The sequence below is a fragment of the Plectrocnemia conspersa genome, unplaced genomic scaffold (genome assembly GCF_051122295.1).
Source record: "Plectrocnemia conspersa isolate PC_06_02 unplaced genomic scaffold, ASM5112229v1 ptg000002l, whole genome shotgun sequence".
Taxonomy (NCBI): domain Eukaryota; kingdom Metazoa; phylum Arthropoda; class Insecta; order Trichoptera; family Polycentropodidae; genus Plectrocnemia; species Plectrocnemia conspersa.
Genome location: NW_028277166.1, coordinates 9,452,716 through 9,467,443, shown reverse-complemented (window position 1 = coordinate 9,467,443; position 14,728 = coordinate 9,452,716). Strand labels below are relative to the sequence as shown.

At 33.4% G+C, this 14,728-nt stretch overlaps 1 protein-coding gene and 1 long non-coding RNA gene across 5 annotated transcripts in view; one reads left to right on the top strand and one right to left on the bottom strand.

Moving 5' to 3' along the window:
• The window catches only part of Eip63E (cyclin dependent kinase Eip63E), a 167,863-nt gene that overhangs the window by 137,109 nt on the left and 16,026 nt on the right, over nt 1-14,728 (top strand). The window lies entirely within an intron of this gene.
• LOC148237552 (uncharacterized) lies at nt 4,471-13,604 on the bottom strand. The gene is made up of 2 exons (XR_015812617.1): nt 9,992-13,604; nt 4,471-9,475 (listed from the first exon to the last, which is right to left on the bottom strand). It is a non-coding gene; the product is annotated as an uncharacterized LOC148237552 (long non-coding RNA).

The following is a 14,728-nucleotide window of genomic DNA, read 5'->3' as shown; positions in this document are numbered from 1 at the left end:
TCATCACGATATTCATCCGTGAAATTAGGAAACTCTAGGTAAGCGTAATCTGTGATAATTGATCGGATTTTTTTTTATTTAGTAGTAGAGGTTATACCAACATTTAATTTCACTAGCGCTTATCAGTTAAATTATATTTTTGTTCATTAAGAGATGCTGCGGGGCTAAAAAAATTAAAAAGGTCACCTCGGTAATTTTTGCTCGTGGACGACAATCCTCTTCAAAGAAGGACAAGTTGAAAATCATATAATATAATTACCTGCAAGATAAATTATATTTCCACTAGTTAAAATATATATCTACCGGTGAAAATGTATTCCGATTTGATTTCACTGTAATGAAATATTAAAAAAAATATTTTCTGTTCTTTTAGATTTTCTTTGAGGGATAAATAATAGTTTTTGGTTAAGAATCAGGGACGTCATTAAAGCTTTTTCCAGGGAGGGGGGCAAACGTTGGCCAGTCTTTTTTTAATATTTCGATTTCATAGTATTTCATTAAATGACAGGAGCAAAGAAGTTTTTTAAATACCTATATAATGGAACTCTTCTATCAACAGATTTCATTAAACAATATTCGCAATTGCTACGTACATTTAAACACATCGTATGCACAGCATATTTGCGAATAATTTTGTCATGTCACGCGCACCCTAACGACAATGACAGTACTACTACTACTTTAATAGCCTTTCTCTTTACTACATTTGCTTTACTTTTAAAATATCCTTGGTATTTTATATTGAGTATTCTAAAAGGGATCTGTTAGATTTTATTAAATACAACAATAGCGTCTCACAAATATTCTGATCAGCGCAATTTTGCTTAATTACTTCAAGTTGCTGTATTATTCTATTGAACTTTCAAGGGGTAAAATTATAGTTAATTATAAACATCCAGGGCTTTCCTAGAAATCATATTTTAACAATCTTTTCCTGGAATTTTGATACCGGGAGACGGCAATCGCTTTCACTCTCACATCCTACCACTATTAATTTGTCACTAATTAGTAATTCTATTAGAAATTCAATCAAAGCGTTTGATCAATCGTTCCTACCTTACGACCCGAAATAACTCGCTTGGTACACCTACTCCCTAAATAACGGCAGGCGGTCACATTTTATACCCACGAGGCGGTATAAGTAAATTCGCATCGTTGTTCGACGCGACCTTTGCCGTGGTAATTTATTCGGGTTACGAGCCAAAGTTCCGCCTTAACGCAAACGTATAGCCCTATTGTGGATAAAAACTTCCCATTTCGGCCCTGTGCGCGGTCTCGGATAGTGGCCATTTTTCTGAATTACAGCCGTTAAAACAACAACGGACGACGCACGCCCGTTAACGGTATCGACGGTTGCTTTTCATAATTTTCGCCACCCCTCCAGGTGTGGAAAGACGCATGGATGGATTATTTTATTCACCCTCCATTTCCACCCCCTTCGGTATATGCAACGTTAGGTTTCACGCTCGATTCGCTCCATATCGATAATATAATATTCTTAAAAGAAAGTAAAACTTTATTAAACCACCTACACATGTCTACATAAAATGTGAGATAAGAAAATTGCTACAAAAATAATAACTTCACATTCAGCAATACATGGCTATAGAACATTTCTTCAGTATGCTTTCAGCTTGTTCTTATTGTATTACTTATCTTTGCGCACATCTCAGAATACTCCCATAAATATATCCAGAGATATTAGAAGCTAAAGATGCATGGTTTTTCGTCAAGTATTTCTCTTATCTGAATTTTAACGGAACTCTCGAGGCTCTTGCATTAAACTTTTCTATAGGAGCTCCGCGGTTTTATTCACAAATTAGAGGTTTTAGAGCTATTTAAAATAAATGTTATATTTATTTTTACACCAAAATTCGCCTTTATTTATTATAATACTATGCACGTTATTCAAATAACCCTCGTGCGCGTGATACATAAGCCTTACTACTTAAGGGTTGTTTCGTAATGTATTTAACATATCGTTGAATGTGTAATTTTTGCCTTTCTCACGCTGATTGCTCGAATTTTCATAATCATTAACGGTTGTACAACAGTTTCATTATTATTATTATGTAGATTGTGTTTGTTTTATTTTATTAACTGCTCGATGGCGCTGATTAGTTGAAATTATTGTTAAATTTCACACGATGCAATCTTGGATTATATTTTTATCTGTTTTAATGTGATTTGTCAACGTTACATTATATCATACTGTAAATGGAGTTGTTAAACCCAGCTAGCTCTACATGGCGTAACTTCTCCTCTTAGCATCCCATCAAGTATATTAATCGAATTCTAAACACAGTTACAGTTTCTATATAATCAGATTCAACGTAAATGGTTGCCAGTGACGTATAATGAATGCAATTTTACTAAAAGTCTGTTCCTGTGTCATGCATAATATTATTTTTCGAAAAGACGATATTAAAAATATTTTTGGATTGTCTATTTTTTCGTACCTATTATTATTTATTAAAAAAAATATATTACGATGTAAAAAAATTATGTAAAATGCCATTTTTGTCATGAGGTCCGGAATCATTGTTTTACCAGGGCCCGGTTTCGCTTACTTAATTATTGTCTTTAAAATTTTTCTGGTTCGGCGGTTATTGCAAATCGAAAATATCGCATCTTATAAGATGAATGTTTTTATTTAATAATTTAATTATAAAAAACCCGAATTGTGCTTAAATTAAGACACAAGAAGCACAAAATAATATATCTTAAGAATACTGCATATTAACGAAAATCCGTAGGTATTTTAATTTGTTTGAAACAGTAGAAAATAACGTGTAGTGCTTCAGAGTTTATATACGTGAAATATTTAATTTGTTGACAACTGTCCTTTGTGGTACTGCAATTTCTCTTCCGTTATGTGATGTGTAAGGTCTTAACTTTCGTAAATGGGTTGACGCTTTTGTAGTTTGCGAGATTTCTCTGTTCGTTGTTCAAGTTGTCATTATGATCATCTCTAAATTTGTAATTAATGTCGTTTGTTCAAACTCTCCTCATAATTGTCTTTATATGTGTATGCAAAGCTTAGCCCACGTAGTTTAAAATTGTTTAAATGTTGTACTAAAATAAATTAAATATATTTCGGGAATTATGGAAAGCATTTTCATAAACTTTCACACCACTTTAGCAGTCGCCTCGCGCAGCTCTAGTTTGCTCGTGTCAGTTTTACTCTTACAAAAAAATAAAAATTAAACGAACATCTCTCCGTGAAAACGTATCACGTAGAATCGCCGTTTATTATTCGCGAGCTGTGTTCTCTCCTTTTTTCGCATTATATTTCGCCGCCTCGCTTTTCATTAACTTTTTCTTATCTCGCCTCATAATTGGCTCGTTTCATCGGCCGATTTAATTAACGGCGTTTATTTAGAAAAGAGGCTTATCAGGGCCGGCGGCTGGTTTGATTTTTATCGTTGATAAAAAATATATATAAATAAATAAAACGTTGGGGTTACGCTCGATAAATCCCGATGTGTTGCTACGAACCTTTGCCAAAGGGAGACCCAAACGCAATTATCAAGGGTCCCGAAATATTGAATAACGATAGGAGAGTGAAATTGGCTCCGTTCGGTCCCGAACTGTTTGCGATGATAATTGAACGGAAAATTGAGTCGGTTTTGTCGCCGTTTTTCTCACGTTTCGCAGCTAAATTTGCGATTGTTAAATGCGCATGAATGACTAATTGAACTGTTTGATTTTATGAATGAATGAATTCTACTCCCATTCTGAAACAATCGACTTACCACGTCAAACCGAACAATATATATTGATCACGGACAAATATGAATTTCGGAGTTTTATAGACCGTTTAGACATTAAAAATAGTTTTTATTGATTTATTTATGAATAATATTGATTATACACAATTAACAGTGAAACAATAAATTTATTATTTTTAAATCTCATCTTTAATGCATTGATCAAATTAATAAATTAACATTTTTTTATTATTTTCGCCCAATGGAGCACACGTGCGTTCTTAGGATAATTTCATAATCCATCGCATTCACTGCTCCGTTGATGATACCTTCCAAATCGGAATATAAGAAGCACCTCTCTCTGGATTCGATGTATCTTTCACCACTTTGACGATAAACATAGTGCATCCCATCTGAACCGTATAAATTTATTTTTCTTTCATCATAGAGCGTCACTCTTTCTGAATTTAAAATAGTCCAGCTTTTGTTTCAATTGGCTCATTTCATGCATGCTAAAAGCATTTCTTCGGTCAATGACGGTTTTAGGCAGACGTTTGCATTCACCTACTTCCCAAAGTGTTTTCCACATTAATTTATTTGTCAGATGTTTCGCAAATATTCATGGTAAAATCAACGTCACTTTTACGTCTATCACTCGATCTTCACCAAGGTAGTTATTCTTACCCTTAACTCGATTTGTTTCACCAATCTCCATATTTTATAAAAAAGTCTTGAAACTGATGCTTGTTTATAACAGACAGACTAAAATTTATCTTATTGATAATGAAATTGATAAATACAGAATAATATCGGATTTTTTTCTCAAAATAAATTATAATTTTTATAAATATTTTCATCACGAAAGCTGACGGTGTAACCACTCAGAAACAATGTAGACATACCCCTAAATGAGTAATAAATAGTAACGAGAAATCTAACAAAGCATTACGGGAATATGATACATATCTTTAATTATTATGATTTCGATAACTTATACTTACGTTTTTTGCATGCTACTGAATGTATACAGAAAAAATATTGTTTATATAATATATTAGTATTGCTACTTATGCACCATTCTACTATGTATTTTATCGAATAATTTTGATAAATTATTGGTCAATGAATTACTAACACTTATGGGGAATTATCGAGCGAAATTTACGAGGATGAGGGTGAAATAGAATTGACGTTGAAATAGGTCGTTTCGCATCTAAAGGAAAATTATATTTTACGGCATGTGACATGAATTTAGTATTATAGTTTTTTTGCACGTGAAACCGTTTTATTAAATGCTTGTAATATTACGTTTTCGTTGTATGTATAATACATGTGTATGTTTGGCGAAATTTACTTTGCTTATGTTTATTTATACGAATTGAGACGCGTTTTGTGAAACCGTTTGGGAAATCAAGTTGCATGTTTACCGCAATTATTGCGTTCTCGATATTATTGATGATCGCGTTACGATCAAATACAGTATTAAAATATTGAATATCGTTAAATTACTATGAATGATTGATTATTTCCTGCTCTTCGAATCTAAAATACAAATTTATTTACTTTTGACCTGGCTATGTAATGTGACGCTTTATCTATCAATGGTATTTATATGTCATTGTCATGTGACATTAGATATAAAAGTTTGTAGAAATATAAAAGTATTTCCACGATGTACCCTGCAGCATAAAGCTTTTGTGTATCTCATGAGCAATAAAGATAAAATGTTCAACGCTTGCTAAAGCTGCTTTAAAATGCATACGAATTTCAACTTATAATGCAGATGCTGAAAAAACAGTAAAAACATATATTTTCGCAAAACTTTATAATAATCTATAATCATATTTTGCTACATATTCTTAATGCTCCAAAGATATTAAGCTATATTTTAAAATGTTTAGTGACATGCTGTACATTACACGGTTATTTTTATGTAACTAGCTTTCGGTCTCATATGATTTAAATTTAATATAAGATGAGAACAAATACAGTTCCACAGATGGCTGTGCTTATTGTGGAGTTGTCTAATACTCTTTTTCTTACATGCGGTAATGAAAACAAATTGAGTGTCACACAAAAACTAAATTCTTCCAGAATCACCAAGTTATGTATTTAAACTTTCAACTTTATGAAATGCTTTTTCAAATACACTAGTCGACATGACTTGAGGGAATTACATAACAGAATTTTGTTAGAAGTAAAAATTGTTCATATTTATATAAAGACGGAATAGCGTAGTCCGTAACGTCTCAGACTAGTAACTCTGAGGTTGCGGGTTCGAGCCCTGGCAGCAGCTTCGAATTTTTATATATAAAAAATGCGCTATTATTAAAAAAAACCGGGCCCAGCTGCAGTGACATCTATTGGTTATAAATTATATCACATCTGATTGACTTTACTCAGTTGGTACAGATTATCCCCGTTGTAACGCATTGGGCTTTTTATGCATGTCAGGTTATAATAGATGATAAAAAAATAAAAAATGTAACATTATATTATACCGGTAATCAATTGCGAGGAAAATTAACATTCACGCGAAGAGCGCGCGCCGAAATCGCTTCATTCTGTGCGCCTCGCAAACACCCAAGCTAATTTATCATTCAGGTTCTTAAAAATAAAACCGTTTTGTATACACGCGAGTTCTAATTTAGACGAGAGAGCCAATGAAAAAATGACTGCACATGATGTACGGCCCTCGTTAAGCTTTACGGTCGCGCTGTAAAAATCTCGCGAGATGCTCGCTAGTCTACATGGGAAAAATGCAAATTTTCTCCCTGCAGAGTTGCGAAACGGCGTTAATGTACCATTTTTGAAACTTAATGGTAGCACATTAAAGCAGTGATCTTCAAACTTTTCTTTTAAATATCGCGTACCACTAATATATTGAGTCATATTTCGAGTTGTCCTTGCTCAAACTTAATTCTGGTTGTAATCTGATGAAGCAATATCTCGCGAATAAAGTAGATAACACATTATGCAATATGAAAAAAAAGTTTTCGTTGAATTCATGTGGCACCCAGTGTTTTACCAGTAGTTTCGTTATTAGATGCCGTTGGGTTTTCCTGTCTGTGGAGTCTGTTAATTTAATATAAAACAGTTATAAATTCATTCGTGTAGATTTTATGACTTTTATCTTATTTCGTTCGTGTATATAATTTGATATTGTTATCTTTAATTACTGTGGAGACCACAGCGCTACATGCTTTCTACTCTCATACGATACAAAGTGAGTCGTGGTCACCAGGATGTGCGTCGACGCATTCCGACTTGCGTGCGTGCCATGTGCAATGCTGATGATGGATTTATGACGTGGAACAACGCGTCAAATCGAAATTATTAGTGCCCAGTTTCGTTTTTGGCTCATTAACTCTGGAACCAATTTACCACAAAGCTCCTGGACCTCTTTTCAGGTTCGAGTCGATTAATCGCCGGCCGTTACGACCAATTGACTGTAGCTTATTGCGGCTAATTGGGTTAAAAACTGCATATGCCCCAAAAAACGTGTATAGTATATAGCTCATTTTTTGGAAGCGAGAGTATTGATCTTATTATAATTTCTTTGTCGTGTCATGATAATATATTGATGGATGATATGTATATATGGAAACGCCAAAACGGTGTATTTGTTCTCTTCTCAGAAAGTTATTTGCTCATGTGCTTTTGATATGTGTGTCTTTGGAGCAGGGATAAAAGCGCTAGCTAGACGGGAGAGTAGATAATCTTTTGATCCTGTTAACGTCGGGTATAATACTAACGGATGTGATTGATGTGTGTGTGGAAGTTTCAGTCAGATTTTAAGTTTTAATTATACATTGAAAAATTTGAAACGATGTTTGCATTTATAGACAAAGTGATTGATTATCGCGAAGCTACTTGATAACGATGCACTTGAACTGCAGAAAAATTATATACCATATTATTTAAAAAATGATGCCTTGATTGTAAATTGGGTAATTCTATTTTTGTGTGAAAATTGTTTAATAATGCCATTTTGCTCCCACCATTATGATACATATGGTGCTATACAATTACAGAGCCAAGTTTGATCATCTTAGAAAATTCTCTTTAAGCGTTATTTTTATAAAAAAATTTAAGGTACAAATATTTAAGGGTTCTGTTGTGTTCTTCAACACATAAATTGGCTTGATGACTAATTTTAAATGAGAAACTCTGATCTAAAGGAGTTGTTCTTGTGCATCCGTATTGCTGATTGTTTAGAGGTAGCTATTGCTGTGAGTCTATTCTATTGAGTTATGTCAAATATTGTGGACTCTAGTCGCACCGAATGAATCCTCGCTATACATACCAGTGACTAGTCAATTCCATACAAACACATACCAAACCAGTTCACTACCTATGATGTCTAGGAATATGTTGTACATCAACCATGGAACGCGATTTCAACCCCGAGTCAGAACGACGTTTTCTACTTCAGAGAGCCTTAACCACTCTTAATAACTAACCCTCCATTATATGTAAAGGTCACGCTCGAGCCCTATGATATAATCGCTGTTTTCAGCATTTATCGCGTATATGTGCTCTCATTTATAAAGCACCCTTATCCAGATGCTTTCGGGTCTCGACCAAAGGCACGTGCAGTCGCTTTCATTCCAAACATTGTTTCGTCTCAACGTGGCCGATTAATAAACCATTTATTCGAAGTTAATCGAAAAACAGAGGCACTCTATTCTTAAGAGACGATACGTGCTCGAAACCGTTTTTGGCTAATTATAGAGGATCTCGCTGGGGGCTCGGTGACGTCACGAAGAACCCCTAACGAGACGGAAACACTCGAAATAAACAATCGTGGAGTGTTTAAATTTAGGCGTCTCGAGTAAGAGAAGGTTATCTCGACCATTCGATTCTGTCGCTAATTGCTTTTGTATTGCGATCGTAAGAGTGTACGCACTTGCGCCGTGGAAAACTTGTTCCTCTGCTGGAAAACTTATTAAGTATTCTCTCGAAATATCAGATGTTGCGTAACGGCGAACAAAAAGATTTTAGCCGCTCTCTGTATAATTTTAGAGTGGTTTTCGGCTTTCGAGTGGTGTGTATAGGGATAATATGTACTTGAAGTAAAGCAACTGGGGCGGAACGAGTAAGCTACGTGATTTGATTATATTAATATGTAATGGCTATAATTATAGCTTTAATTATATAAATAAATTTCTTGTGAAATCTGTTTGGTTGTGGTGATTATGAGATATTTGCATTTGCTTTACACATTCTGTTTTAGAAAATGGCTCTTAAAAGCACGTTAATGTTTTATAAAATGTGTCTTGAAATTTGTATAAATAGATACGTGTTGTTCTCGTGGTGTTATCTGTGTCACGTAGTCTCCAAGTCGTCTCCGAAAATCAGGTTCAACTCTTGGATTTCAGACTAGTTTGATGTGAAGTGGAAAGTGACTGCTTCTTCGATATTATTCATTGTACTAGTAATTCTGATCAAGTCCCGAGATTTCCCAGGAATCTTTTTCTTTTTTTTTTGTTGGCTATGTGTGTAAAAAAATATACATATTTATTTCAATTTTATATACATAACAGCCGTTGAAAATTGTCACTCGCTTTCCGTTGATGTTGGCTTAATTGTGAGCAAAGATTTGTATAAAATATTAAGATTTTGAGTCCGTTCTCTGGTTGGTTGCAAAACCTTAAATACATTTCGTCCACTACACTATATTTTATTCTGGTGCTTTATTAGTTGTTAGTTCAACTCTTCCTCGATTGTCAACGTCATATTTATGAAATCGTCATCTGTATTATCTGCATTAATTATTTCTGTATCCGATTCCAAACTATCTATCTAAATAAGAAAAAAGTTGTTCTAATAAATCTTATCCGTTATTTAAATATATTTATTTCCGCGCTGCAAACATTTCTATTGAGAAAGTTTTGTTAATTTCAGACAATTTTTTAATAAAATAAAAATTCTGTGGCACGAGATAAAAGTCAGAAATTCTCTGATCGCCTCGGCACAGAATCTCACTTGTGTTAAGTTGATCATGTTCAAAAACGAACAGTTTTCAGACTAATAATTACATAACATATGAGCTATATTACATTTTTATGTAAGTGACTCGTTGGCTTAACAAAACATCAGTGAAATCGTTATTTCGGAACACCTAAGAAAAGCCATAAATATGTCAAATTTTCTCAACATAATGCTCTTTGTCCGATACGATGCTTTTCAAAATCAAATATTTATCAGTTAATGCCACACAATACAATTTAATATAAAAAAAGTTTCATGCCATTGACACAGTATCAAGGTTTCGAAACGCGGATGGCACAAAAACCGGGAATTTCGGGGTTGTTTTGACACATAATCTTTGATTGATACTCAGCGTAGTACAAATACGCATTTAGATTACAGAAAAGTGCATCATTTAGCCACATACAAATGTGAATTTTCAAATGGTCCTAATCCGCCAAAATATGCGATCGGAATATGCGCTTGTATAACCCTGACGTAACGAATATTTATTTCCAGCAAGTCGTAAATATCTGTATCAGTTTTATTGTGATTATTACAAGTAATTGCGACAAATTTAGCTTCACGCTCACGGGATGGTCCTGATGCATAAATATTTTATCTCGTAGTTTATTAAACGAAAAATGTACAAAATTACATATTTTTATTATAGTATTAATTGCGCTTAATGCAGTCAATTTTTCAGCGCGTAGTATAAATACGCATTTAGATTTTAAGAAATGCATCTGTTTAGCCACATTCAAAATGTGCATTTTAAAATGGTCCTAATCCGCCTAATTCTAGCACGCAAAATATTTGTTCTCAGCAAGTCGCAAATAACTTTATCAATTAGTTAAGTATTTGCGACATATTTAGCTTCACGCCCAAGAGATAGTCACTTACATATTTTTTATCTCGTAGTTTATTAAACGAAAACTAACAAATTACATATTTTTAATATAGTATCCATGGCGTTTAATGCAATGCAATTTCTAGTGCTTATCAAGAGCATGGATACCTCTAGGGAAAATGGCTGAATGCGCAGCCATTCGTGCACTGCTTGCTTTATACATTCTTTGGATCTGAATTTATTTCCTTGAGTGGTTTAAAAATGTGAATATCTGATTGTATGGTACTGACTTTGCATATATTGAGGAATTTCTAAATATCATGTATGATATAGTGTGCTAATTCATATTCATAAATGAGGCTATGTATTTCACTGCTACTGAGAAAATGTCGCTATTTGGTGTACAAGACCTTTTCAAGAAAAGTCTGTTATTTAGTTCGCACTAATACTGAACTTAATATCCACTCATACACTTTTTCGAGTTACAGACATGTGCAGTGACTATTTTAAGTTCTTACTGTGCCTTCGTATTCTAAGCATCGTGTCTATTCTAATCAACTTAACGTATAAATCTCGTTTTTGTGTAAAAGCCTGAAATTTACTGCTAGCACCCCAAATACATACATATTTTTTTTTATTTAATTTGCAATTTGAATGGAGTATATTTTTAATCAACGTTATACAAATTATTGTGAATTTTTTTATCAGCTACATACAAATTGTTTCGATCATGATTAAATCAAGAGGGGGTCGTATTATTGTGTAGTAATGTTTTATATTATACAAATATTTATATAAAAACTGGCAGCTGTAACGAACCGCTCAATTAAACCCGCTAATATAACAATAATAATGTAATAAATTATAAGTGCTTTCCGTGTTATATAAAACTAAAGGGGGTTATAATATCACCCCTTAACTCTCCAACCTCAACATAACTCATGTAACAATGAAAGGAGTTTCCTTGCCAAGTTTCAGATACGCTTTTGCGCTTTAAAAACGCCCTGAATAATTCAGATAAGAGAAGTGAAAAAGTTGATGTTTTATTTATAATATTATTTTTGTACAATGTGCACAATGTCTCGAGCTATGCAACTAATTGATACGCTTTTAAATCTTAACGTTATGCTATTTTACATCTCTTAAATGCTGTCGCATAAAATCCGATCTGATCACATGCGACACAATCGCTAAGTGCTATTATTAGTGCGTCGTAGTAGCCGCAGACGAGCCATTTCCGGACACATAACGTGACAAAAACAACACAGTAGTGTTAAAGTTAAATGCGTTTATGTCACTCTTTCGGAACTATTGTATTGAATGACACAGATAAAAAAGTAGCATGTTTTAATTGCTTAAAATGTAGTCTGTATAAATAATTAACTAGACTTAAAAAAAATACGTCTGCGAAAACGAGGGGTATAAAATAATTGTTTCTAGCACAAAGTGTTGTATGTAGTAAGAGCATAAAGACCTCCGCCGGTGGGCCGGATTTCGTCGCTCGCATCCTGTGCATTATATGCACCTTTTGTCGCGAGACTTTTCGCTCGAAATTTATTTAGACATCGCAGAAACTAGGCTAGGTCCTCAGCCTTTGTCGCGCTCCGTTCCATTGTGGCTGCGATAATAATATTTGAGAAGTGCTGGCGGCGCGATAAAAGCCGAAAGCTCGCCATTAAAGCTCACTATAATAATGTAGTATAGTGCAAAAGTTCGCTTTCAGGGCGCGTCCCGGATGATGCGTATCGTAATTAAAGTTATATCTCACGCAAAATGTCACCATGTCGCTCTTACGCTGTAGAAATTAACGTTTAGATAAGCAAACTAGATGAAAATGTCTGATGAATATGGGGGATGAGGTAGTGACGTATACAGATTGTAATAGTTATGAACGAATTATTCGCTTTTTACTATCATATATAAGCTTCGTTTTGTACGTAGTTTTGTTTCTCTGTTACATGTTACATTACGATATCTAATTGACCAAGAGAAGCATTTATCTCCGAGGTCAATTTCTTTCACATGTATTGTCATAGGAATAGTTGGCTCAATAACACCGTGAGAGGGGACAAATTCCCGGGGTCCGTTCTCCTCGAGAGGCGACTCTGGAAAAAAAATCGACCTCAAATATTGAATCTGAACTAAACTATTGTTTGAGATGAATGTACTGATATATTTCAGGTATAAGTTCCTTTAGCCATTTTTATACATATAAGAAATAAAAGGAGCGGAACATTGCCTTCAAAAGCACACACTTTTATGTAGTACTTTCACAATAAATATTATTATTCAAAGTGACTGTAATGTTTTGACGCGACTCCGCTTGTGTTAAACTTTGTTTGCAAATTATTGTTGACTATTGCTTTTTAAATGAGAGGAAATATTCAATAAATGTAAATTAGTAGCAGTAAATTTAGGTATTCGATCTGAAAATTAAGGTCGAATACCTAAGGAAGGAGCAAAAAAATAACGAAAAATCAAAAATAATATAAATTAATAAATCAGTAATTTAACAACTAGATTTAATGCAGTAAAATAAATAAATAATACATTCAGTTTCATCTGGTTATTCCTAAAAGAAAATCTAGGAAAAACAGTCACGAATCTATCCCAAAAATATTTTTTTAAATATGTCATTTCAGTAAAATCATATCGGAATACATTTTCACCAGTAGATATATATTTTTACCAGTGAAAATATATATTATCTGGCAGGTGCTAGTAAAATTATATGATTTCAACTTTTCTATATTTAGTAATATATATATATATATATTTACATACTTATCATTATTTATTTACACCCGATGAATAAATGATACAGTGAATGTGTATTTTTTGATAAAGTTATATTTTTACTAGTGAATTCCAAATATATTTTCATAAGTTAATATATATTTATACTATTTAACTGATAGGCGTTAATATGCTGCTCTAATATCTCTTAAATTCAATTCGACAGTTGCGAAACGTCCATTTGCTGTTCAAACCCAAACCGAACCTAATGAAAGTTCTAAAACTGATTATAGTTTTAGAACTTTTAATAGGTCAAGTCCAAAATACAAAATAAACCAACTCATCTCTCAGGGGAAAATAAGTGGAAGAATATGTAAATACAAACATTTCATCTCACATATTGCTCCATAGTTTGTCTATATTTCGGTATTACACCATGTTTTAAAAATATGATAGCTATCCTTACTGATATTAATATGAACTTCCAATACTATATTCAAACCGAATTTTGGTCAATAGGAGAGCGCAAAAACAATTATCACTTCTCAGAAGGCAAAAATTCACGTCAAAAGCAATAAAATCGTGTCGGCTCCGTCGCAGTGGGAACGCTCGGTAACGAGCGTTCCCACTGCGACGGCGACGGCACGATTTTATTGCTTTTGACGTGGATTTTTGACTTCTGGGAAGGGATAATTGTTTTTTGCGCTCTCCTATTGGGCAAAATTCGGTTTAGATGTGCTTCACTCGATTCTCACTCGTAATATTGTTATAAAAAATCTTAATATAAACGCTTGATAATGGAGCGTTTTCGCCGCGATGGCACGATTTTATTGCTTTTGGCCTGGAGTGAAAATTCACTTTATGGCAACACTGAGCAGCAAGGAAATCACCACTAACTATTAGGTAAATATTATTAGTAGGTTTTTATTTTTAATGCCTAATTAAAATATTTCGCATAAAATTTCGAATACAGATTCAACTATTAGCTCTCTTCTCGCCATCTTGTCAATTGAGTAAAATGAACGTGTTTCAACTGACATCGTTTTTTGAATCGAAAAATTAATTTTGTCGACCTTTGCATTGATTGGCGCAAGTGTTAATAATATTTAAAGCAATTCTTTGTAGGCACTTTTATATCAAAAGTTGTGTTAACCTATATAGATTCCTTTATTCGTAAATTTATAGCGAGACTGTCAAACAGAGCAACAAACTTTTAGATTTATAGTGAATATTATATATTACATACATCTTATATATTTCTCATAGCAAAAAATCCTTCTCCTGTCGACTAAAGTCTAAAGAGGCGAAAATGCGAAAGGTATACGAGTATCTTTACGTACAAAGTATATATTTGTTTCCGACATATTTTCTAGAAGTTTCTCCCAGATGTATTTTCGTTATTATATTTCCTCTTTTTCAATATTCAATTATAGGATATATGTATATAGAAAATAGATTG